We start from the raw sequence: 26,180 nt of genomic DNA, 5'->3' as shown, positions 1-26,180 counted from the left end.
GGCTCCCCAAAAGATGTCCTCATCCTATCCCTTTGAACCTGTGAATATATTATGTGATGTGGTAAGAGAGAATTAAAGTTGCAGATGGAATTAAGGCTGCTAATCAGAAACCTTAAAAGAGGGAGATTATTCTGAATTATCTGGATGGTCCCAATGTAATCACAAGCGTCCTTAAATGAAGGAAAACGGAGGCAGAAGAGTCAATGTCAGAGTGCTCAATGGAGAAAGACTAGACTGGCCATTCCTAGCTTGAAGATGGAAGGAGGCCATGAGCCAATGAATATGGCAGACCCTAGAAACTGGAAAAGGCAAGAAAATGAATTCTCCCTAGAGCCTCCAGAAAAGAATGCAACCCTACTAAAATCTTGCATTTATCTCAGAGACACCCATTTTGGACTTCCGATCTCCAAAAATGTAAGATAATAAATCTGTGTTATTTAAAGCCACTAAGTTTTTGGTAATTTGTAACAGCAGCAATAGGAAACTAATATACCAACCAAGTTTTTTAAGAAATTGACCAGCTGATTGCAAAACTGACACGGAAATGCAAACACCTACAATATCCCCAAACCATCTTAAAAGAGAAGAACAAAGTTGAAGGAACTAAATCACCTAACTCCTAGATTTACTATAAATCTACAGCAATCAGGACATTGCAGTATTGGCCTAAGCACAGACAAAGAGGTCAATAGAGAGCCCAGAAATAGACGTATAAGGTCAACTGATTTTTGACAAAGGTGCCAAAACTTAATAAGGAAAAGATAAAACAAATGGTGCTGAAATTGCTGGATATCCTATGGAAAATATTGAAGTTCAACTTCTACCTCACACCATACATAAAAATTAACTTGAAATGAATCATAGACCTAAACATAAAAGCTAAAATTATAAAGCTTCTAGAAAAAATATAGAACACTATCTTCATAACCTTAGAGTAGGTAAAGACTAATCATAAAACAAAAATTCATGTATTGAACTTTTTTAAATTAAAACTTTGTCTCTTCAAAAGACACCACTAAGGAATTTAAAAGGCAGCCATAGTCTTAGGTTACTGCATGTTCAGGATGGTCTGTGTCTGAAATAGAAAAGTAGTTAAAATTCCCATAAATGAAGAAAAAATGACTGTCGGGACTTTTTGTCTACTCTTTTCGGGGAGAGAATGAAAACATTTTCAGTAGCCTGAAAAATAGCTATATCTTGTTAGGCAGAAGCATAAAGTTTTTATGCTAGTTTGTAAATCTTCATATACGTGTACAAGGGTATGTATGGATGCTAAGTAACTAAAGATGAGCTGGATATTAAACTCGATACACAGCTGGATTATGCTACATATTAAACTTTCTATTCTGAATCTACTTTTCTATATCTTGCTCTGCAGTTCTGGATTTGGTAATCTAAAACTACACTTCTTTGCAAGATGGCTTCTAGTTAGTTACATTCTATCAGAGAGCCATAAAGAGGTATTAAAAGGCAGGACATGGCAAGAAGGAACTTCCTCATTACTCTTATGTTTTTGTTCCTATATTACCCCAGTAACAGAACTTAACCCAGAAGCAACAACTGGTTTCAGTTTCCAACTATTTTAGTGATTCTAAAGCCAGTGTCCTTGTACCTCTTCAGAGTTACCAGAATCAGCAAGGCAGCACCAAATCCTCAGTGCTCCAGAGGCACCAGCCACAGCCAAGTGGAGACCTCCGTTTGGTAGTCTGAGTCTCAGCTCTGCAAGTCCCTCCGCAAGCATTTGGATTCTCTTCCCTTTGTATTCTTAGCCCTAGGGTGGAAGCTAGTTCCTGAAGTTACTATGTCAGCCATTTCAGTGTTTCTTTTTCTTTTTTTTTTTTTAATAAATTTATTTATTTTTGGCTGCGTTGGGTCTTCGTTGCTGCGCGCAGGCTTTCTCTAGTTGCGGCGAGCAAGGGCTACTCTTCATTGCGGTGCGCGGGCTCCTCATCGCAGTGGCTTCTCTTGTTGCGGAGCAACGGCTCTAGGCGCGCAGGCTTCAGTAGTTGTGACACGTGGGCTTAGCTGTTCCGCGTCATGTGGGATATTCGCGGACCAGGGCTTGAACCCGCGTGCCATGCATTGGCAGCCGATTCTTAACCACTGTGCCACCAGGGAAGCTCCTCTTCTTTTTAAGTCTTCCAAAATCTGTTTAACATATTTTTTTTTATTAAACTCTCTTCATTTAAATAACATATTTCTTACATGACTGGAATCAGACTGAAACTGTACTTTCAAGAAACCCTTTAAATATATCTATATTTTTAAAATTTATTTATTTATGGCTGTGTTGGGTCTTCGTTTCTGTGCAAGGGCTTTCTTCTAGTTGTGGCAAGCGGGGGCCACTCTTCATCGCGGTGCGCGGGCCTCTCACTATCGCGGCCTCTCGTTGCGGAGCACAGGCTCCAGACGCGCAGGCTCAGTAATTGTGGCTCACGGGCCCAGTTGCTCCGCGGCATGTGGGATCTTCCCAGACCAGGGCTCGAACCCGTGTCCCCTGCATTGGCAGGCAGATTCTCAACCACTGCGCCACCAGGGAAGCCCTAAATATATTTTTTTTAATTAATAGAATTATAAGGATCAATTGACAAATATACCATCATGGTGTATAATTTCAATTCACTTCTCTTAGTTATTATAGATTAGACAAACCCAGTGAACAAAGATACAGAATATCAGAACAGCAATTAACAAGCTTGATATAAGGCTCATATATACATTCTTCTCAAGTACACGTAGTACATTTTAAATTTTTTATCATGTTCTACATGTTACAATGTATTTAAATAATTTTTTAAAACTGTATCCTCTGAGGAATTTTCCTGGAGTTCCAGTGGTTAGGACTTGGTGCTTTCACTGCTGTGGCCCTGGTTCAATCCCTGGTCAGGGAACTAAGATCTTGCAAGCCGTGCAGTGCGGCCAAAAAAGAAAAGTGTCCTCTGACCAAATTAAGCTAATTTTTAAAGATAATAAAGATAAAGTTTCACATATTTTGGGATTAAAACTCATGGGTGAAAGAATAAATTATAGTAGAAATTTTAAAAGCTTGGAACCATAAGAGTGACATCATTAAAATAGCAAAATACAATAGTCCACCCTTAGCCATGAGGGTTACATTCCAAGACTCCCGGTGGATGCCTGAAACTGCAAATATTGTAGTACCAAATCCTGTATATATTATGTTTTTTCCTATACATACATACCTACAATAAAGCTTAATTTATAAATTAGACATGATAAGAGATTGACAACAATCACTAATAATAATATAGAACAATTAAGTCAAGAACCTTCACCTTTTCACTTAAAGGAAGGACTTTACAGCTTCTTTTCTGGTATATTCTAATTGCCAGCATCACTACTCTTGTGCTTTGGAGCCGTTATTAACTAAAATAAGAACTACTTGAACACAAGCTCTGAGATACCACAACAGTTGATGTGATAACTGAGATGGCTACTAAGTGACTAACAGGTAGGTAGCATATACAGAGTGGATAAGCTGGACAAAGGGATAATTCATGTCCCAGGTGGGACAGAGCAGGACAGTGCAAGATTTCATCACACTACTCAGAATGGCACACAATTTTAAACTTATGAATTATTTCTGGAATTTTCCATTTAATAGTTTTGGACCATTGTTGACTGCAGGTAACAGAAAACACAGAAAGCAAAACTGTGGGTAAGGGGAGACTACTGTAGGAGTTTTCTACCATCTTCCCCCCAAAGAACACTGACTTTGACAATCACCAACAGACAACAGTGCCTTTGTGAAACTCTGGGAGTCCATTGGAAAAGTACCAGCACATCGTTGGAGCAGAAACAAATCCAAGATTGGACACATTGGTGAGGGTAAGAAGAACAGTTTTACTTTACTACCTGCCACCTCTCCTCCAAGGTGTCACAGCTCAGTGCCAAGGGACACTTCCTTAGCCTGTGATTTCTCCTTTGTGAGAAAGTGAGAGCATCTGAGTGAGCACCCGGCTTCCCTAGCTGTGTAGGACACTGTCAAAGAAACCGACTTATTTCTCACCCCATCCAGTATATGGAGGATGTGCTGCAAGACTCGGGCGGAATGGAGACCGTGGGGAAGGAAGGGCCTGAGAAAACAGCAGCCAGGGCTCTTGGAGGGCAACAAAAGGATGCGGTTCCTACTAAATGCTTTGCAGACTCCACCAGGAAAAAAAGAGAGAGGACAAAAATAAATAAAATTATAAATGAGGGCTTCCCTGGTGGCGCAGTGGTTGACAGTCCGCCTGCCAATGCAGGGCAGACGGGTTCGAGCCCTGGTCTGGGAGGATCCCACATGCCGTGGAGCAGCTGGGCCCCTGAGCCACAATTACTGAGCCTGCGCGTCTGGAGCCTGTGCTCCGCAACAAGAGAGGCCGCGATAGTGAGAGGCCCGCGCACCGCGATGAAGAGTGGCCCCCGCTTGCCACAACTAGAGAAAGCCCTTGCACGGAAACGAAGACCCAACACAGCCATAAAAAAAAAAAAAAAATTATAAATGAAAAAGATATTACAGCTGACACCACACAAAATACAAAGGATCATAAAAGACTATTATGAACAATTATACACCAATAAATTGGACAACTTAGAAGAAATGGTAAATTCCTAAAACCACACAACCTACCAAGATTGAATCATGAAGAAATAGAAAATCTAAACAGACCAATTACTAGTAAAGAGATTGAATCAGTAATCAAAACCTCCCAACAAAGAAAATTCTAGGACCAGATGGCCTCATTGGTGATTTCTCCCAACCATTTAAAGTAGAATTAATACCAGTTCTTCTCAAACTCTTCCAAAAAAACTGCAGAGGAAAAATAACTCCCAACTCATTTGATGAGGACAGCATTACCCTGATACCAAAGCCAGATAAGGACACTACAAGAAAAGAAAACTACAGGCCAATATCCTTGATGAATATATGATGAATATAGGTGAAAATTTCTCAAAAAAATGCTATCAAACCAAATTCAGCAGGACATTAATAGGATCATACAACATGATCAAGTGGAATTTATCCCTAAGGTATAGGATGGTTCAATATTCCTGAATGAATAAATGTGATATATCACATTAATAAAGTAAAAGAAAAAAAGTATATGATCATCTCAATAGATGCAGAATAAACATTTGACAAGATTCAACATACATTCATGGTAAAAACTCTAAGCAAAAATTGGTACAGAAGGAACATACCGCAACATAAGAAAGGCCATATATGACAAGCCCACAGCAAATATCACACTCAACGGTAAAGGTTGAAAGCTTTTCCTCTAAGATCAGGAGCAAGACAAGGATGGCCACTCTTGTCACCTCTATTCAATATAGTAGTGGAAGTCCTAGCCAGAGTAATTAGGAAAGGAAAAGAAATGAAAGGCATCTAAATCAGAAAGGGAGAAGTAAAATTGTCTCTGCAGATGACATGATCTTCTATATAGAAAATCCTAAAGACCTAATCAAAAAACTGTTAGAATAGACAAATTCTGCAAAGTTGCACATAGAAGAAATACGTGCTATTTAGACATTCACATATGTATGTGAGTGTGTTAATGTATAAATTATATCCTAATGTAAGTATGTGATGAACACAAAATTCAATATCACGATTCCCCTGGGGGTCAGGCAGGAAGACGGGACAATGTAAAGGCATACAGGTAGCTCTAAGCTATTAGTAAGTTTCCAGTTCTTGAACAGAGTGGCAGGCTGGAAGGTGTTCATAGTATTATTTTTAATTCATTGAAAATGGAACAATGATGATATGGCTCATGAACCTAGAATGATAATTATTCCATAATTTTTTTAATCAAATAGTTTCTTTCCTGAGGATACAACATCTAGAAATTGCCTGTATTTCTCCAACTTGATTAATATGTTACCTGTTGAATAAACCAAATTCCAATTAAATGTGTTGATTTTTATAGATATGGTTTACATTATATTTATAATATTTAATAGTAAATTTAATATATACATAAAAAATTAATATCTCTGAAATTAATTTCCATGGAAGAAATCTAAATAGAAAATAGAACCTAATGTCTTAAGGGAACTTTTCATAAAGTTGTTGTTTGGATAAGCCTCTGACTGTAGTCAAAGATTTGTTAATCACCTCTGTGGGACACCAGTCCCCAAGGTCTAAACCACATCAACATAGTAGCCTTTAAAGTTGTACATAAATACTTCCCTGTTACATCATTATGGTTCCTGTAGTACACACAGACCAACAGAGCACTCTGTTTAACTAGGCAGAAATCTATCTACAAATGTGTTTAACAAGAATATACACTAAAAGACTACAAATGTAAAGCAATTATACTCCAATAAAGATGTTAAAAAAATAAAAAAGACTACAAATATCTATCGAAAATACATTTAACAAAACCTAATTTTCAACTCTTCCACCAGTCCCACATCTAGTTTTTCTCCAACATCCACATTAGATAGAGACTTCTATTAAATCTCAGTTCAGCTGTTGCATTTAAATATGAATGTGATTGTGATGTTAGTATAAGAAACCGGTGGCTATTCCAATATTTCATACTCAGTAACTTGCCAAACAATTTTTCTGAATAATCAATGAAATGAAGGATCATCATAATGGGCGCATGGGTACTTCTGGACTACATAAGAGCATGACAGCTATGAATTCTTCCCTCAGGAAAGCATAAATACGTTCTAATATTTTTGTCTTCTGGTAAGTATGCCCTGCTATCTTCAACAGAAGACATGGAGTAGAAAACAGATCCTAGATAGCTTAGATGTTAGACATCAGTCTAATATGAAAACAAAAATGTGAAAGGTATGTGAGATATAAATAAATACCAATATACTAATGCCCTCCCAGGAATGAAGACTATATTAAATTTCAACAAGAGCAGTTAGTGGATATTTTAAGTTACTAAATGCTCTCTATGTGCCAAGCATCTTACTAAACATTTTATGTTTAATATATCATTTAATCCTCCTCACAAACCATTCTACAAGGCAGCTGCTACTAGAGTAACTATTTTATGGATGAGGAAACTCAGGCTTAAAGAAGGTAATTAGCTTGCTTCAGTTCACACAGTGAGAAAGCAGCTGAGGTATGTTCTAATAATATCACTGATGGTCTGACTCTAGAGTCTGGGGTCTTAACTATTTTTATATTGTATTTTTCTGCTTTGGCTTTGTACAGCTACAGCAATATACTTCTCACTTCACAATTAATGAGATCCATTTAATATCTTTTCATTTTTTACAAAATTTTAGACAACTATGAAATGTTATGTTTCTGGTTTTCTCTCCATATCATTCTGTACACTCAAGTTATGGTTCATTTGTCTTTAACTTCACTGAAGAAAGTAAAATGTAAAATTATTCTAAATTATTAGAAACTGAAGTCCATACTATGAAAAATGAAAAAGTGAGTTTTAAGTAAAATATAGCATGCCTCTTTTTTTTTTTTTTTTAATGGCGCCAGCTTCAAATGGATTCTTTAATTTATTTACTTTTGGCTGCGCTGCGCGCGGGCTTTCTCTAGTTACCGCGAGCGGGGGCTACTCATTGCGGTGGCTTCTCTTGCTGTGGAGCACAGGCTCTAGGCGCGCAGGCTTCAGTAGTTGTGGCAAACGGGCTCAGTAGTTGTGGCGCACGGGCTTAGTTACTCCGCGGCATGTGAGATCTCCCCGGACCAGGGATCAAACACGTGCCCCCTGCATTCGTAGGTGGATTCCTAACCACTGCGCCACCAAGGAGGTCCACATGCCTCTTTTTTTAACATCTATTTCTTCAGCTTATGTTCTAAGTCTCTTTTTTATATCATATTGACTTTTAAATTTAAAATAATATCTAAAATTTGAGACTTAAAGGCTTAAATTAACATGGAAAATGTTAAAAAGCATAAAATGAAAAGTCCTATATTTGGGTTCACTAGTTTAAATTATGCATAAAGTATAATTCCTGGCTTGACAGCACTTCTAACAAGGGGCCTTAAATAATCCAAAGCTTAAACTGAGCCAGTAATATTTTTCACCTGCTAAATCTAGCTAACACATATTTTGGGAAATGTATGTAGATCATAGATGTTCGCCATTCTCTTCAATAGTGTAGCACATCTGGAGTACTGTGTTCACTTCTAAACTCCCTAATCTGAGGCATTTGATAAACCACAGTGCATCCAATGGATAGCAACCAGAAAAGCATAGTAATTAAAGATCATACAGTGATCTATGCAATTAGCCTGGGAAAATAAATCTAAATGTATATTTAATAATAGATTATAATATTAAAAGAGGCTTAAAAGACATAAAAATTTTTAATGAGTCAAATTAATATTGTCTAGAGATGAATATTTGAGTAATTAAACTATTAAAATACAAGGAGGTGATTACTATAAACATCAGGACAGTGGATACTTTGGAGGACAGAGAAGGGTTATGATTGGGATGAGGCACAAAGAGAAGTTGCTCGGGTGGCTGGCAGCATTCTACTTCTTGACCTGGGTGTCAGTTACAAGAATATTCACCTTAGCTCATCAAGCTTTTATTTTTCTTTCTGTATCCATGTTTTATTTTATAATAAAACTGTTTTTTATAAAGCGATGTCAAATTGACTTATTCTGTATTTATTTCCAGAATAAAGAAAAAGAGCCAGGGCTGTCCTCGTGGCGCAGTGGTTAAGAATCTGCCTGCCAATGCAGGGGACACGGGTTCGAGCCCTGGCCTGGTAAGATCCCACATGCCGCGGAGCAACTAAGCCTGTGCGCCACAACTACTGAGCCTTGTGCTCTAGAGCCCGCGAGCCACAACTACCGAGCCCATTTGCCACAACTACTGAAGCCTGCGCGCCTAGAGCCCAGGCTCCACAACAAAAGAAGCCACCGCAATGAGAAGCCTGCACACCGCAGCGAAGAGTAGCCCCCCGATCGCCGCAACTAGAGAAAGACCACGCACAGCAACGAAGACCCAACGCAGCCAAAAATAAAATAAATGAAATAAATTAATTAAAAAAAAAAAAGAGCCAATGCCTGGATGTTACAAAGAGGCATGTTTGAGCTCAACATAAGAAGTAAGTAAGAGACATTGATTAAAGGAAAGAGGCTGCTTCATGTGCAACTGACTTTCCTGTTACTGAATTTATGAAAATAGGAGTTGTGTAAATATTCTGTGGAAAGATTTCCTATGCAGGGCAGAAGGCTGGATTCATGGCTTCCAAGGTTCATATCAACTCTAAAATTCTATGGCCTTTTGATTCCCAACACTATCCTAACCTGAAGAGGTCAAAAAAAGCCAAGTGCATTTTGTAATCAAGGCATTTTGGAAGCTCAAGTCCTCTCCTCCTCTGAGGCTTATCGGTTCAATCTGCACGTTGAGTTTGAAAGTAATTTTGTGTATATAAGTATGCTTGTGCACTTAAAAAATCATGCCAAAAAAAAATGTTTAAGCATTCCAGTTTACCTCTAGACCATCACAGTGAATCACCAGTGTGAAAAATGAAGGGAATAAGGGATAGATAGAGTAATAATGATTTGTGGATAGGTGAATATAGTTTTTCATTTTTAGAATTAAATATAAACCAAGCACAGTTCCAAGTGTTTTCACAAATATTAACCCTCACAACCTCCCTTCACTGAACACATAGAGAACCTAGTATACAGACAGGTTAAATAAACTGCACAGGGACACATTGCTTCCAAGTGGTGAAGCTGGGATTTGATCCCAAGCACTCTGAGTCAGGAACCTGTGCTCCTAAGCACTATGCTTAACTTAGCTGACATCTACTCCATAAAAACTAGACACTCATTAATTAAATTAAATTTCCATTTTGTATTGAGAAAAACTACATCCTTATCTCATACTGCTTGGATACTACTTGGTAATAACAGTTCTTTCTTCATGATTATAACAGTATAATGTTCTAACTAAAATGCTTATTACAATGATATACTGTAGGTAATTTATCTTTACCTTATTTTACTACAACTGCAACAAATAGGTTATTATTCCTTGGCCCCAAAGACACTATAAATGTAAAGTACCCTAGGTCTGAAGTTCACAGTCAGAGATTATATGCATTAAAAAATTCATAAACTAACTCAGTAAACATTCCATCTGTTTAATATGATACAGTATTCAGAAATAGTAAGATTGATGTAATTTTATCCCTTATCTGTATTCTTTTAGAGTTGAAATTAGGTGATAGTTTTACCTATAGAGTTCCAAAGCAACCAGAGGATAAACTCATGTAATTAGTAAACTCCGTGGGGAAAAACAATTCATTGATTGTTTAATAAACTGCTTTTTGTTTGAATTAACTGCCTTGTTAATTTTGCTGCATGGCCAAGTGAATAGGAGATAAAACAGATTGTTGCTATGTATATGTGGTGACCAAAAGTTTCTGGAATTAGTTCAATTTTTAACTCTGCATCAAATCAATAAGGCTACTTAGATGGTGTAATAGGATTCATAAAAGGTATTCAAAGAAATATACAGCCTCTGTACATGTAAATAAAGGTGGATAATAAGGAGGATTTTTTTTCCTGGCATCAAAAACACATGCACAAAAAAGGGCAGTATAGGAGAGAACATCAAAACTGATACAAGAGGGGGGGGTGGGGGTGGGGTGGGATGAACTGGGAGATTGGGATTGACATGTATACACTAATATGTATAAAATAGATAACTAATAAGAACCTGCGGTATAAAAATAAAAAAATAAAATTCAAAAAATAAAAAATAAAAATGATACAGGAACAACAGTGTCTGTAATGTTGAAGAGGAGGAAAAAGAGGAGGAGGCTGGTTGTGATGATGATTATGATTATAAAGGCTGAGATGTAGACATTTGGAAGTGAATATGGAAAGTGACTGTTAGCAAATGGTGGAGCTTATCCCAGGAAAGTGTCATTTAACTTTTACCTCAAGCTCAACAGCTTTGTAAGAAAAATATTTGTGTAATCAAGTGATGCTTATGTCATAGTTTCAAGGAGGAACAACTCCTCAAAATATAACCCACTCTTAAAGTTATATAATTAACTTTATGGATTTATTACTTAATCAAAATACATAAAACCATGAGTGACACAGAATATTAAGCCCTTTCAATGATTCACAATTCAGTGTGATTGGGTCTGATGTATTATTTATTTATTTTTTTTTAGATCTTTATTGGAGTATAATTGCTTTACAATGTTGTGTTAGTTTCTGCTGTACAACAAAGCGAATCAAATATATGTATATTATCTTTAGAACCATTCCGGGGAATTCTTTGGCGGTCCAGTGGTGAGGATTCCCGGCTTTCACTGCTGGGGGCCCGGGCTCGATCCCTGGTTGGGGAACTAAGATTCTGCAAGCCTCATGGCGTGGCCAAAAAAAAAAAAACCACTCTGGATATGATTAAATATGTAGAGATTTTGGGAAATGAACACAGGAGATATGTTAAGAGGTGTTCCAAAATGGGAGAAAGCATGCAAATAAGTGAGCTTTGGATAGTCATGACAAACTTTGCAGATTTTTAGTTCTACCTAAGGCTGACACTATTTTTTGTTTTTATGGTATTGTCTCCTAGCCTTTCATAAGGAACAATGGAAACCAGCAATGGAAGTTCCAGAACAGACTTCATCCTTCTGGGCTTTTCTGATCAGCCCCAATTAGAACACATCATCTCTGTGGTTTTCTTCATCTTCTATATTGTAACTCTGGTAGGAAACACAACTATCATTCTTGTATCTTACCTAGACATCCAGCTCCATACTCCCATGTATTTCTTCTTATCCAATTTGTCTTTTTTGGACCTCTGTTATACAACTAGCATTATCCCCCAGATGCTGGTAAATCTATGGGGTCCAAAAATGTCCATTACATATGGAGGGTGTGTGCTCCAATTCTTTGCCCTTGACTTGGGAGACACATAATGTCTTCTCTTGGCTGTGATGGCTTGTGACCGCTATGCTGCTGTCTGTCAACCTCTTCACTACACAGTAATAATGCACCCTCAGCTTTGCCAGAAGATGGTGTTGACTGCCTGGTTAGGTGGTCTTGGCAGTGCCTTAATTGTTTGCTCTTTGACTTTGAAGTTGCCAAGATGTGGGCACAGGGAGGTGGATAATTTTTTCTGTGAGATGCCAGAGTTGATCGAGATGGCTTGTGTCTATTCAAAAGTAATTGAGATTGTTGTCTTTGCTCTTGGAGTGGTATATTTCTTCTAGTACCTCTATCACTAATTCTGATCTCATATGGAGTTATCACTCAAGCTGTCACGAGGATCAAGTCAGCAGCAAGGTGGTGAAAGATCCTTAATACATGTGGTTCCCATCTCACAGTAGTAACTCTGTTTTATGGAACAATCATTTATACGTACATGAAGCCGCAGACTAGCTCCCCGCAAGATGAGGGGAAGTTCCTTACTCTCTTTTACACAATTGTCACACCCAGCCTTAACCCTCTGATCTACACTTTAAGAAAGAAAGATGTGAAGAGTGCAATAAAGAGAATACTGTGGATAGAAAAAGGGCCAGCAAAGTCACGAATTAGATGGAAAAATCAGAATGTAGAGAGCTAAAGAAATAATATTGACCTTTTCCAACAGAAGATGAATCAATTCATTTATTAAAAGAGCATTTCTTGGGTGTTTACCATGTACCAAGAATTGTACTAGGTACTGACCTTGTAAATAAATAGGAAGAAGAGAGAAATGATAAGGAGACAGAGATACAGATATATAAATAAAATGTAATTCATGCATTTAAAAAGCTTCAAGACTAATCAGGGACTATAGATAAATAAACATATAATTATGAAATGTTGTAAGTACAGTAATGTACAAAGAACTGAGGAAAGATTTCTCATAAGCATCTATTCTAATGTAAGATTGTACTGAACTTTTTTTCTCCCGCGACGTACCACTTTTATTAGAAATAACACTCTCTTTCATTCACCTGTTACTGCCAGAGGAGCCTCTGGTGGAGACTAACAGCCCACCAATACCCATTCCACCTTCTGCCTCAAGTTTTAACTGAGCGTAGGGCTACCATGCTACAAATTACATTTCCTAGCCTGGCCTCCATCAACACAATTCCAGGGAAGTGATGTGTGCAACTTCTGGGTCATCTCAAATATGAAGCCACTTGCTCTCACCTTCCACCCTCTCCTTCCTCTTGGCTGGAATGTGAACGTGAAGGGTACCTACTCTGACAAAAACCCTAAGAGGGAATGGAACAGTAAGATGGGAACAGAACAACTCCATCAGCAGAGCAAAGCCTCTAGATTATTACGGGAGAAAAATGTTTCATATATTATTTAATATTAATTAAGCCACTGTATTTTGGGATCTGTTATAAGAGCTTAGCTTTTACCCTGATATGGTCTATTAAGGAGTTTAGGCTTTTCCCTGTAGGGCAGTGTGGTCCCTGGACCAGCAGCATCAGCATCACCTGGCCACTTACTACAAAAGCAAATTCTTGGGCCCCACCTCAGACCTACTGAATCAACAATGAGTTTGGACCCAGCGAACCATGTTTTTCAATAAGGCTAAAGTTTGAGAATCACTGTTGTAGAGAATAGGGAGACACTGAATGTCTCTAAACAGAAAATTAATGTGGTTTTATAGATTTTAATTTCCTTCCTGATAGATATGTGAAAGAAGGTGGATAAGGATTTCTCAAAGCTTTTAGAGAAGTACTTTCCAAATGTCTTAAGTGTCAGACTCCAGGTCATGACCAGTCCAACTTGTTTTTTCCCGCCAATCTGGAGAAAGGAGAAAAATACGAAGTTTCAACTAAGGTTAAATGAAGTCAATATAAAAGGTTATTCCTTATTTAATACTATCTTCTTGCACTTTGGCTTTATAATGTTCTTTCTTTTGTTGAATTATGGTGGTAGTAGATGGTGATTTATTGGAAAGGGGCTTGATGCTCTTACTTGACAAAATAAAAATTTAGTAATCTCATGTTTGCTCCCTTTTTTTCACTTTATTTTACTGGTAAATACACTCAAAATCTGGGGATCTCTATGCTGGAGAATAAAATAAACTTCTCTACAAGTTGGTCATTTCAGAGATTGAAAATCTTCTCTGCAAGTGAAAGATTCCTCACATCTACAGTGCCATTGCTATGTCATTTCAAAGGCAAAGTAAGCCACTATCTGCCTGAAGTATCAAAATTTGGGCTAAACTGATGTTAGGCTATTTCTCATCTGTTCTTTCAGTTCTATTAAACAAAGGCAGACCTTTGTTAACAGAAAAAAAACTCCTTTGTGAGAGAGAATAATATTAGTTATTTGACATTTGTCAGAAAAAGCAGATACTTCTTAAAGAGGACACTAATTATTATCACTAGTCTATAAAAATATAGATTTTCTTTGGAGTTGAGGATTCAAGAGATTTTATAATTTTTTTTAAGATACAGTAGTATAAACAAAGGAAATACTGTCAAAGAATAACATAACTTTAACCTATTTTTATCTAAGATTTTAGGTGCCCGTTTACAGTATCCACATGAAAATGATGGGTTTTAAGTTCTTGTGCGCCAACTGATATATCAAAAGAAAAGTTTCCTTCCTTCCTATCATTGTATCCTGCTGGTAAGAAATGTTTCATGAACTATGAGTACAAATATGGCCCATTGCTTTTCTTTATTGTCATTATTTTCCAATTTATTCATTAGCCCTCAACTGCAATATTAACAGAACGTCTCTCCATTTTGAGCTCCCTTTCCCCCAGAATGATCTCCAAATTTGAAATTCCAAAAATGAGTTTATATCAGTTCGCACACCCAACCAGGAAAGGACCCCTAAGTCCACTACTGCCATTTCGGCTTAGTGCCACAAGGTGGTGCTATTGAAAAAAATGGTCCTTCAAGGCATAAGCACTGAAATGGTAACGAGAACTAAATACTTCAGATCTCCGCAGAGGTCACAATGGTCCTTATAGGGAAGTAGACTCCCTTCCCCGCTTTTTCATAACAATTGTGTCCCAATGAGCCCTGCCTTCCGTCTCCCTGAGTGGCAGATCTTCATTTTCCGGTCTTCCAGTTTGAAATTCATCCATCTTCATCACAGAGCTTGCAGCCCAGTAACTCTGGCCAAATTTGTTTGGGTGTGAGGTCCTTGAGGCCCTGATCACTGTGCCCTCTTCTTCCTTGGGGATCCCCATCTCCGTAGTGTCGGACAATTTTTCCTTCATCAATCAATCCTCCAACCCACACCCCCCTCCCCAGACCCCAGACACACACACACACACACACACACACACACACATTTTATAATTAATTACACTCTCTCCCAGAAGATGGCGCTCTCCATCCACACCCTCTCCATACCCCCAGCATCTCTAACTCAAATTTGCTGCAAGAATGTGGTACAACAGGCCTTAGGATAAATTCTGCAACATCACACAGTGAGAACCAAAGAACAAGATGTATTGGGGAAACACAGAAACCAAGAGTCAGGCACGAGAGGCAAGGTGCCTCCGTCCTCTCATAATCCCATGGAGAGGTGAACTAGGGCCAAGGCCAAGCTGTTTGACATGCAGTGGGTCAGTGCTCTAGTCCTGACCCAACTGCCATACCTTCTCAAAAAGTAAACTTGAATGCTACTTCTTAGTGAGACATCAAGACTACTTGGTTGCCAATCTGGGTTTAGATGCCAGCTGTTTGAAGAGAGCCAGCTACCTGGCACCTGGAGACCATGGATACTGTCGAAAGTTGTAGCGCCTCCTGTTAGGGAGTGTAAGGCACTGGTCCTACGGTAAACTGAGTTTAGGTGCAGCCCCTCCTTCCAGGAGGAGGGGGAAACCCCAGTTCCAGCTAGCTCCTTTCCTAGGCAACTTAGAGTGAGATCCCAGGATCACTTTTGAATAGTTCTGCTCATTGCCACACAGAAGATTAAGAAAAATATTGCACACAGTGTTCAGTATGCTCTGTAATTAAAGTGCTCAGTAAATATTAACTATTGTAATTAGTCCTATTTGACTATTGTTCCTTTTATATAACTCTCTTAGGAATCTCATATGGGAAGAGTATCAGAAGTAATTGACAGGGATGGACTTAGCCTTTTCTGAATCTGTTAGCAAAAAGAAAAAAAATCTAAAAGTAACTCAACCCTCACGCTCAACTCGCTATGTGTAAGTTGGACTTAAACTACACATTAAACCAGATGGACTTAACATTTACAGAACCTTCCATCTGAGAGCAGCAGAACACACATTCTTCTCAAACACACATGAATATTCTCAAGGATAGATCATAAGAATTAATATTGTTAAAATATCTATACTACCCAAGGTAATCTACACATTCAATGCAATCCCTATCAAAATTCTAATGGTATTTTTCACAGAAATAGAACAAACAATCCTAACACTTGTGTGGAACCACAAAAGAACCTAAATATCCAAAGCAATCTTGGAAGAAGAAACTTCCAAGAAGCAGCACACTTCCTGATTTCAAACTATATTACAAAGCCATAATAATCAAAACTGTATGGTCCTGGAATAAAAACAGACACATAGATCAATGGAACAAAACAGAGAGCGTAGACATAAACTCATACATATACGGGTAATTAATTTACAATAAAGGAGCCAAAAACATACAATGGCGAAAGGACAGTCTCTTCAATAAATGGTGCTGGGAAAACTGGATAGCCACCTGCAAAAGAATGAAACTAGACCTCTATCTTATACCTCTCACAATAATTAACTGAAAAAGGATTAAAGACTCAAATGTTATGACCTGACCATAAAACTCTTAGAAGAAAACAAAGGGGGAAATAAATGATTTTTTGGATATGACCCCAAAAGCACAGTAAAAAAAAAAAATCAACAAAATGAAAAGACAACCTATAAAATATGAGAAAATACTTGCAAAACACATATCTGCTAAGAGGTTAACATCTGAAGTATATAAGGAACTCATACACTCAACAGCAAAAAAAAAAAAATCCAATTTAAAAATGGGCTGAGGACCTGAATAGACATTTTTCCAAAGAATATATACAAATGGCCAACATGTACATGAAAAGATGCTCAACATCACTAGTCATCAGGGAAATGCAAATTAAAACCACAATGAAATATCACCTCATACCTGTTAGAATGGCTATTATCAAAAATACAACAAATAACAAGTGTTGGTGACAATATAGAGAAAAGGAAACCCTGTGCATTGCTAGTAGGAATGTAAACTGGTATAAACCATTATGAAAAAAAGTATGGACATTCCTCAAAAAATTAAAAATAGAAGTACCATATGACCCAGCAATCCCACTTCTGGGTATATATCCAAAGGAATGAAAACAGAATCTCAAAGAAATATCTGCACCCCCATTTTCACTGCAGTATTATTCATAATAGCCATAATATGGAAACAACCTAAGTGCCAATCAGCAGATGAGTAGATAAAGAAGATGTGGTATATATGATGTGATATATATATATATGGTATATATGATGTTTTATATATATATATACATATAAAATGGAATATTACTCAGCCATGAGAAAGAAGGACATCCTGCCATTTGTGACAACATGGATGGACCTTGAGTGAAATACGCCAGAGAAAAACAAATACTGCATGATATCACTTATATGTGGAATTAAAAAGAAAAAAACAAGGTAGAAAAATGGTTGACAGGGGCTGGGATTGGAGAAATAGGGAGAGGTTTATAAAAGGTTACAAGGGGAATTCCCTGGCAGTCCACTGGTTATGACTCTGCACTCTCACTGCCATGGACCTGGGTTCCATCCCTGGTTGGGGAACTAAGATTCCACAAGCCATAAGGTCTGAGGATCTAATGTAAAACATGGTGACTGTAGTTGATAACACTGTATTTTATAATTGAAACTTGTTAAGAGAGTGAAACTTAAATGTTCTCACCGCTCCCCCAAAAAAAGAATAAATATGTGAGGTGATGGTATATTAGTTAACTAGATGGGCAGGGGAGAGGGTGATATCCTTTCACAATGCATACACATATCAAATCACCACAGTGTACACTTTAAATATCCTACAATTTTATATCTCAATAAAAAGTGAAATTTACAAAAGAAAGGCAAAGCAGGGTAAGGGGAAACAATGATAGAAAGTGCTATTTAGAAAGGATGGTCAGGAAGGTCTCTCTGAGTAGGTGATATGTGAGCAGAGACCTGAATGAAGTAAGGGAGTCAGTCTTGTGAAAATTATGGGGAAGAGAATTCCCAGGAAATTGCAAAGGATATGTTTGACGTGTTTGCCTAACAGCAAGAAAGTCAGTGTGGAGCAAGTGGCAGAATTGTAGGAGATTCTTTCTATGGGAACAGCAGGGGAAAAAGCTAATCGTGAGAGGCATTATATTTCACATACTATAATTCTTATTCTGAAAGTGATCATTCAGAATGTAGGATGTTCTATAAAACAAATTGCCTGGACTCTTTAAACAATCAATGCCATGAAACAAAAAGGTGAGTGATTTGTTCTGGTTCCACAATATACAACAGAAATATCATGTAAGCAACAAATGCAAATCACATATGTATTTTAAGTTTTCCTGTAGTCACATTTTTAAAACTTAAAATGAACAGCTGAAATTAATTTTAATCATTTTTATTTAATTCATATATCTAAAATATTGTCATTTTAACATGTGATCAATATAAAAACTGAGGTATCTTACATTTTTTCTGCACAAAATCAAAACTGGTGTGCATTTTAACTGAAAGCACATCTCAATCACCCTAACCACATTCAGCTCAGTAGCTACATGTGACTAGAGGCTACCGTATTATAAAGCATAGGTCTAAATTAAAGTAAACTAAAGAAACATAACTATTACAATGTGTGTACCTTAACTGGATTCTGATTGATGGGGGAAAAAAACAGCTATAAAAGACTTTCAAGGATAATGGGGAAATTTGAATGTGGGCTGGATGTTAGATGTATTATTGAATCAATAATTTTCTTGGGTATGAGAATGGTATTGTGACTGTGAAAAAGAATGCCATTATTCTCAGGAAAGCATGCTGAAGTATTTAGGGATAAGTATCATGATATCTTCAACGTATTTTCAAATGGTTCAGAGAGAGACGAAGTAAATATGGCAAAATGTTTTATAAAAGTGGGAAGTGAGTGATGGGAAGCCACTGGAGAATTTTAAGTGACATCACCTGATTTGCATTTTCAAATAATCTGGTTGGCTGCTCTGCAGAGTCTGTCTGGCGTCTATCCTGCAGGGAGACCAGTGGCATGACCTAAATGGAGATGGTGAGAAATGTATCCAGGATATATTTTAAATATAGCATTGACAGGACTTGCTGACGTTCTTGAGATTAAAAAAAGGAAGAAGACTTTCAGGCAAGAGAGTGGTATAAACACAGGTATTTATTTTTCCCTTTCCATGATTTGCCTTGAAATGCCCCCAATGAATAGAGAAATAGCATGTGTGTGGTTTATGTAAACATATTGTTGACATAGAGTTGATAGCAGAGCATCACTGAGTTTAACAGGATTGGAGTGAAGGTCAGGAGAAGATACTGGCAATTAAGACCCCTTGCCTAAAGAATAGAGCATGATACTCAGCGAGAACTTAGAATAAGGGAACCTAAAGGAGTCAGCAAAGGCAAAAGGAAAGGAACAGTTGGAGACACTGAAAGGCAACCCAGAAAAAAGCATATCATGGAAACCAAGAATTCATTCCATTCAAAAGTTATCTATTGTGCCCCCCACTGCCACATTTACCAGGCAAGGTTCTAGTGGCCTAGAATATCTCAATAAACAAGGGCCCAAGTTCCTTGTCCTCATGGAGTTTATATTCAAGCAGAGGGACAAGATAATACACATAATAAATAAACATTATAAATAAAATATATATTAGAAGTTATTAAGAGGTACGGAAAAAAGTAGGGTAAGGTAAGAGCAATTGAGAATACCAGGAGGCAGGATACAATGTTAAATAGGGTTAAGTTTCCCCAAAAAAGTAAGGGCTCCTTGGTGTCAAATGTTGCAGGGAGGTAGATGTGGATGTGGCTGAGAAAAGAACATTGGACTTAATTTTTCACTTTCACACTCAGGGAGTTTCTCTTCAGTATGTGTTCTTCTTTTATGCCCATTGAGATCTGTGTTCACTCTGAAAGCTTTCTCTTACTTTTCACATTTATATGGTTTCTCTCCTATGTGGACTCTTTTGTGTACGTTAAGTTCTGAGTTCTGATGAAAGGTCTTCCCACACTCATTACATCCAAAAGGTTTCTCCTCAGTATGAACTCTTCTGTGGTGCCTAAGGCCCAAGCTATAACTGAAGGCCTTTCCACAGTCTTGACACTCATGAGGCTTCTCCCCATTGTGGATTCCTTTGTGTTCAGTAAGATCTGACGTCCCACAAAAGGTCTTCCCACACTGGTTACAACCACTCGGTTTCTCCCCATTGTTATTTATTTTATGTTTGATAAGGTCAGATCTGCAACCGAAAGCCTTCCCACACTTGGCACACTGATAGGGTTTTTCTCCAGTGCAGATTCTTTTGTGTTTAGTAAGGTCTGAAGTCCCACTGAAGGCCTTCCACATTCTGCACACTCATAGGGCTTCTCTCCAGTGTGGATCCTCTGACGCAGTGCCTAAACTGGAAGGGCTTGCCACAGTCATTCATAAGGCTTCTCCCCATTGTGGATTTTCTGGTGCACGGTAAGGCAGCTCCTGGTCTTAAAGGTTTTCCCACAGTCACTGCACTCATAGGATTTCCCCTCATTGTGAATCCCTTTATGCTGAGAACGGGCTGACCTGCTACTAAAGGTCTTCCAACATTCTTTACATTCAAAGGGTTTTCCCCATTATGGATTCAGCAGCATTCAGTTAGGATCGATCTCTTCCTAAAGGATTTCCCACAGTCCCCACATTCATAGGGTTTTCCTCCAGTGTGAATTCTCTTGTGTTTACTAAGAGCTGAGCTCCCACTGAAGGCTTTGTGACACTGGTCGCACATACACAGTTTCTCCCCACTGTGGTTTCTTTTGTGTAGGGTTAGGGCAGAGCTCCGGCTGAAGGCCTTCCCCCATACTTTCACATCCGTAAGGTTTCTCCCCAGTGTGGACTCTTTTATGTAGAGTGAGGGCTGAAATCACCCTGAAAGCTTTTCCACATTCATCACATTCACAAGGCTTCTCTTTGGTATGTTATTTCCTCATGGAGAAAATGACTGCCGATGAATGTTTTTACAACCTGTGCTATATTCAAAGAAACAGTGCCCATTCAAAATTCTCTCATACCTGGTATACTCCAAGCTTATGTGCAAGCCTTCCTCTAAATCCTTATCTTTTGTTCTGAAATGAGGATTTTCTTAGCTTTGTCTTTTACCTTCCTAGAATTTCTATTCTTATCTTTCAATGCTTCTGTGGATTTTCCACACTGATTCTTCTATTTGTCAAGATGACCCAATGTGACTGCTCATTTTCAAAACATAGTTTTTCAGTTGATTCCCTACCTCCAGTCTTGGTCTTAACACTGGACACTAAAGAGAGAGAGAGGGAGAAAAGAAGAAGGGAAGGAAGGGAGGGAGGGAGAAAAAAGAAGAAAATGTCACTTGTTTATTGCACTCATGTGGGGGAAAAAAATGGATGGTAATTATATGGAAGACGAAAAATGGGCTATGGTGAGACATTTTCTAAGCCTAAACATTGTTTAAACATTATGGGCAAGACACAAGACAAAATTAAGAAATACTGGGATAGTGCTATCCAAGAAAGACAAAGGAAAAGGAAAATGAGTTGAAGTAGAAAATAAAAGGAAATAAAATATGTGGTAAAATAAAATGGAAGGGCTTCCCTGGTGGCGCAGTGGTTGAGAATCTGCCTGCTAATGCAGGGGACACGGGTTCGAGCCCTGGTCTGGGAAGATCCCACATGCCGCAGAGCGGCTAGGCCCATGAACCACAATTACTGAGCCTGCGCGTCTGGAGCCTGTGCCCCGCAACAAGAGAGGCCGCGATAGTGAGAGGCCCGCGCACCGCGATGAAGAGTGGCCCCCGCTTGCCACAACTAGAGAAAGCCCTCGCACAGAAACGAAGACCCAACACAGCCATAAATAAATAAATAAATAAATAAATAAATAAAATTTTAAAAAAAATAAAATAAAATAAAATAAAATGGAAAATCTATGCACGTAAAGATATGGATTTATAACCTCAGAGTGCCCTCCAAACTGAACAAAATGGAACTAAAAGATAGGTTATATCTGCAGTGATCCCACCAAAGAGGCTCAAGAACGAGATGCAACTCAAACAATCTGTTTAGCCCTGGCCTAATGTCACACACCTCACTTTGAATACATTCTCTTCTGACTGCTAGATTATTTTCAGTATTTTCTTTCAAAATATAACTCTAAACTCCTCTTCTATATATATAAATCACTAAACACCCCTCCTGTAGAAAACCTCCCCTGATTAACTTTGATCCAACCCTTGTCAAACAAGGACTGAGTTGTCTTTGAGTTCTCTTAAAAATTACTGTTCACTGTGTACTAATATGTGAGTTGTTACATATGCTATTTTGTTAAATCTTAGCTAATCAGGTCACATATTTATTTTGTCTCCCTAACAAGAATGCAAAGTCTCTTCTGGCATAGATTCTACCTATTCTAGGAATAATCTCTTCATCAAAATCCAAAATAAAGTTTACAGTAAGTCCCCTACATACAAACCTTCAAGTTGCGAACTTTCAAAGATGCGAACGTGCCCAGAGAAAGGACAAAGAGAGTCAAGAGGAAGAAGAAGTAACTGAAAAACCGAAGAGATTCATGAAGCAGGAAATGGCAAGGGGATTTTCTTTATTTGAGGAGGCACTGTTAGTTTTGAGGCACAGGACCCGAACGTAGAACGGTACACGAAGGTTGCAGCAGCCGTTCAGAATGCAATCCAGTGCTACTGTGTCATCTATGATGAGAAAAAAGGAGCTACTACCCAGACATCACTGGATCGTTTTTTCTCAAGAGGGTAGATAGAATTGAATCCAGCAAGGAACCAGAACCTGTGCCATCAACATCAGGCATTAGTGAAATCGCAGCTTGCCCTCCATCTCCTATTGCTGATGATCCTTCAGCTCTACCATCTCCCACCTCCTCTCCCTCCTCCAGTCAGTAACTCTTCTTGCCTGTTCACTAGATGGCAGCCCCTGTATGCCAGCTGTTGGACTGTACTACTGTAGTTTTCAAGGTACTATACTGTAAGATTAAAAATGTTTTCTTTATTTTTTGTTTGTCTTTTATGTATTATTTGTGTGAAAAGTGTTATAAACATATTACAGTACAGTACTATGTAGCCGATTGTGTTAGTTGGGTACCTAGGCTAGCTTTGTTGAACTTAAGAACAAATTGGACTTATGAACGCACTCTCAGAATGGAACTCATTCGTATGTAGAGGACTTACTGTATCCTCAATATAAACACAGAATAGTTGAACAACAAGGGGGTTAGGGATGCTGACCCTTTGCCCAGTCAAAATCCGCATGTAGGGACTTCCCTGGTGGTCCAGTGGTTAAGACTCCGAGCTCTCAATGCAGGGGGCACAGGTTCGATACCTGGTTGGGGAACTAAGATCCCACATGCTGCACGGCGTGGCCAAAACAAACAAACAAACGAAAAAAACTACAATGAGGTACCACCTCACACCAGTCAGAACGGCCATCATTAAACAGTCTACAAATAACTAATGCTGGAGAGGCTGTGGAGAAAAGGGAATCCTCCTACACTGTTGGTGGAAAACAGTATGGAGGTTCCTGAGAAAACTAAAAAAAAACTGAATTACCATGTGATCCAACAATTCCACTCCTGGGCATATATCTGAACAAAACTATAATCAAAAAGATACATGCACCCCATGTTCATAGCAGCACTATTCACAATAGCCAAGACATGGAAACAACCTAAATGGCCATCAACAGATGAATGGCTAAAGAAGATGTGGTACATATAAACAGCGGAAAACTACTCAGCCATAAAAAAAAAAAAACTCCACACGTAACTTTACAGTCCGCCCTCCATATTCGCAGTTCTACATCCTCCCGCAGATCATGTACTATGTACCAATTGAAAAAAATCTGCATGTAAGTGGAACCACACATTTCAAACCTGTGTTGTTCAATGGTCAAGTGTATATTATTGCAATGATGCTATCTATAGACTGTAGACAAGCGGCGACACCTAAAATAAGAGACTGGTATACACATGGGTTTTTTCAGTGATCATACAACAGATATTTATTAAACGTGAATCATATGTCACTGTGTTCTAGGGATAACTACAGTCCCTCGCTTCAAAAAGCTCACAGTCTAGCACAATGCTTCTCAAACCCTTTTCTCTTCTGTACCCTATACATTTACTCAAACATAAAGCCAAATATTTTATTCCCATTTTACCTCTGACTCTACTCTCACAACACCCTTTACCTGCTTCTATCACAGTATTCATCACACTGGAATGTTATCACAGATGTCCTAGTCTGTTTCCCCAACCAGACTGAAGTACCTTGAGGGCAGGAGCCAAACGTCCTTCAACTTTATATCTCTACTGCCCAGAATAATTATCTGGCACTTAAAATATATTCAACAAATGTTGTATGAATGAATGCATGAATTAAATGAATGAATAAATAAATGAATGAATTGTTTAGCATCTGTTCCAGAGGTACAAGGGGCTGACAAGGAAAGCTGGCCTTATAATACTGAGGGCTGGCCTCTCCTCCCATAGATATATGAGGTATAATACAGACCAATGTTCACTTAGGTCTATTTTTTTTAATATTCATACGTATAACAACTAAAAATCAGTTCTTGGTACCATCATTTCAAAGATATGCTCTGGAACTCACCTCATAAGCAGGATGACTGCTAGCTCCCCACCTCTCTTTTGCAGGACCCAAGAAAAAGGAATGACGTTTTCAGGCTGGATGACTATGGGCCAATGTTGAATAACTGGTGAATCGAAAGCTGATGCCAAAATCTTCTCAACATGCCAAGCTCTGCCCTTCCTAGGCACTGGATGGAACCTAGATGTAGGAATGTCATCAAAGGGAAAAGAAAAAGGGATTATTTACATGTTAAAATTAAAATCCTAGGAAAGATATGAAAGAGCAATCTCTCTGGACTACAGAGAAAGGGAAAATCCAATTCTCATTCCATTTCAGAAAAAGACAGAGGATACGCACAGTCTTTCCTACAAAAGCATGCAACTTTAAAAACTATCAATACAGTCAATAACAAAGAGGTTAAGGAAGAAACTCAATTGAGGCACTTAGCCACTATTTTCTTTAGCCCTTAAGAAAACCACATCATTCATTGTTTCTCTTCCCAGGCCAGTAGAAACACTGCCTCCTCTTACCCATTCTTCTCCATCCAGATCTCGCTCTTCATCTCCCATCACTACTATGACCTTCTCTCTGCTAGGTGAATCATGTACCCACATCCTGTTCCGTCTCTCTCCAGGTAGGACTTCCAGGGCCTGCTGCTCAGGACAGGTCTCCTCAAGGGGGCCAAATCCCTGTGAACACTCATCAGAAGTAACTGCCTTCTCCCAGTGACTGACATTTTGAGCCAAGGGGCAGGAGGTGCTCTGCATTTTTTTGTCCATTGGCAGTATGGCTTCAGATACCAGTGAAGTTCAGTGGCTCCACTCTGCATTTTAGGTTACTGGCCTGAAAGAAAAGGGCAGGAAAAAAAGAGAGAGGGAGGGAGGGAAAGTCATGAATGGGAGTAGTATCACATCAACAAAAATCACAAAAGAACCAAGCAGCCGGACAGGGAAAGAAACTGGCAAAGAGGAAGGAAGTTAAAGCTCTGATGAGAGTTTCAGAATTCGTGAGGAAAGACTAAGAGCACCATATCGTTTGGGTTTCCTCTCCTCACCTTACCACCTATGCGACTGTGGGTAAGCTTTTAGCATATCTAGGCGTCAAGTTGCCTATCTAAAAATTGGGGTAGTGATAGTACCTACCTCATTGGGTTGTTTGAGAATTAAACGAATGAATATCAATATGTATACTACACTTAGGACAAGGCCTGACCCAGAATAAGCGCTATATTCACCAGTTTGCCAAATAAAAAAACTTTAATTGTAATATTAAAGGATGGCCTGAAGAAGGAGGAGAAGGAGAGAAAAACAGACTAGAAGAGGTAAAGATAAAATATGCTTCAGCAGGCGGGCCCGCCTACATCCCAACCCATCCCATCCCACCTCCAACC

General features: G+C 38.5%; 1 long non-coding RNA gene and 1 pseudogene across 1 annotated transcript in view; one reads left to right on the top strand and one right to left on the bottom strand.

Annotated features, from left to right (window-relative positions):
• Window positions 1-26,180, bottom strand: part of LOC133095061 (uncharacterized) — a 90,915-nt gene that overhangs the window by 64,471 nt on the left and 264 nt on the right. The window contains exons 2-3 of the long non-coding RNA XR_009701546.1: window positions 25,321-25,633; window positions 24,812-24,988 (exon numbers count right to left, since the gene is read on the bottom strand). This is a non-coding gene — a long non-coding RNA (uncharacterized LOC133095061). The remainder of the gene's footprint in view (window positions 1-24,811; window positions 24,989-25,320; window positions 25,634-26,180) is intronic.
• LOC133094356 (olfactory receptor 2G3-like) lies at window positions 11,569-12,537 on the top strand (annotated as a pseudogene).

Source organism: Eubalaena glacialis, chromosome 7, assembly GCF_028564815.1.
Source record: "Eubalaena glacialis isolate mEubGla1 chromosome 7, mEubGla1.1.hap2.+ XY, whole genome shotgun sequence".
NCBI classification, from domain to species: domain Eukaryota; kingdom Metazoa; phylum Chordata; class Mammalia; order Artiodactyla; family Balaenidae; genus Eubalaena; species Eubalaena glacialis.
Note: the sequence above shows the minus strand (reverse complement) of the source record. Positions and strands in the feature narration are given on the sequence as shown.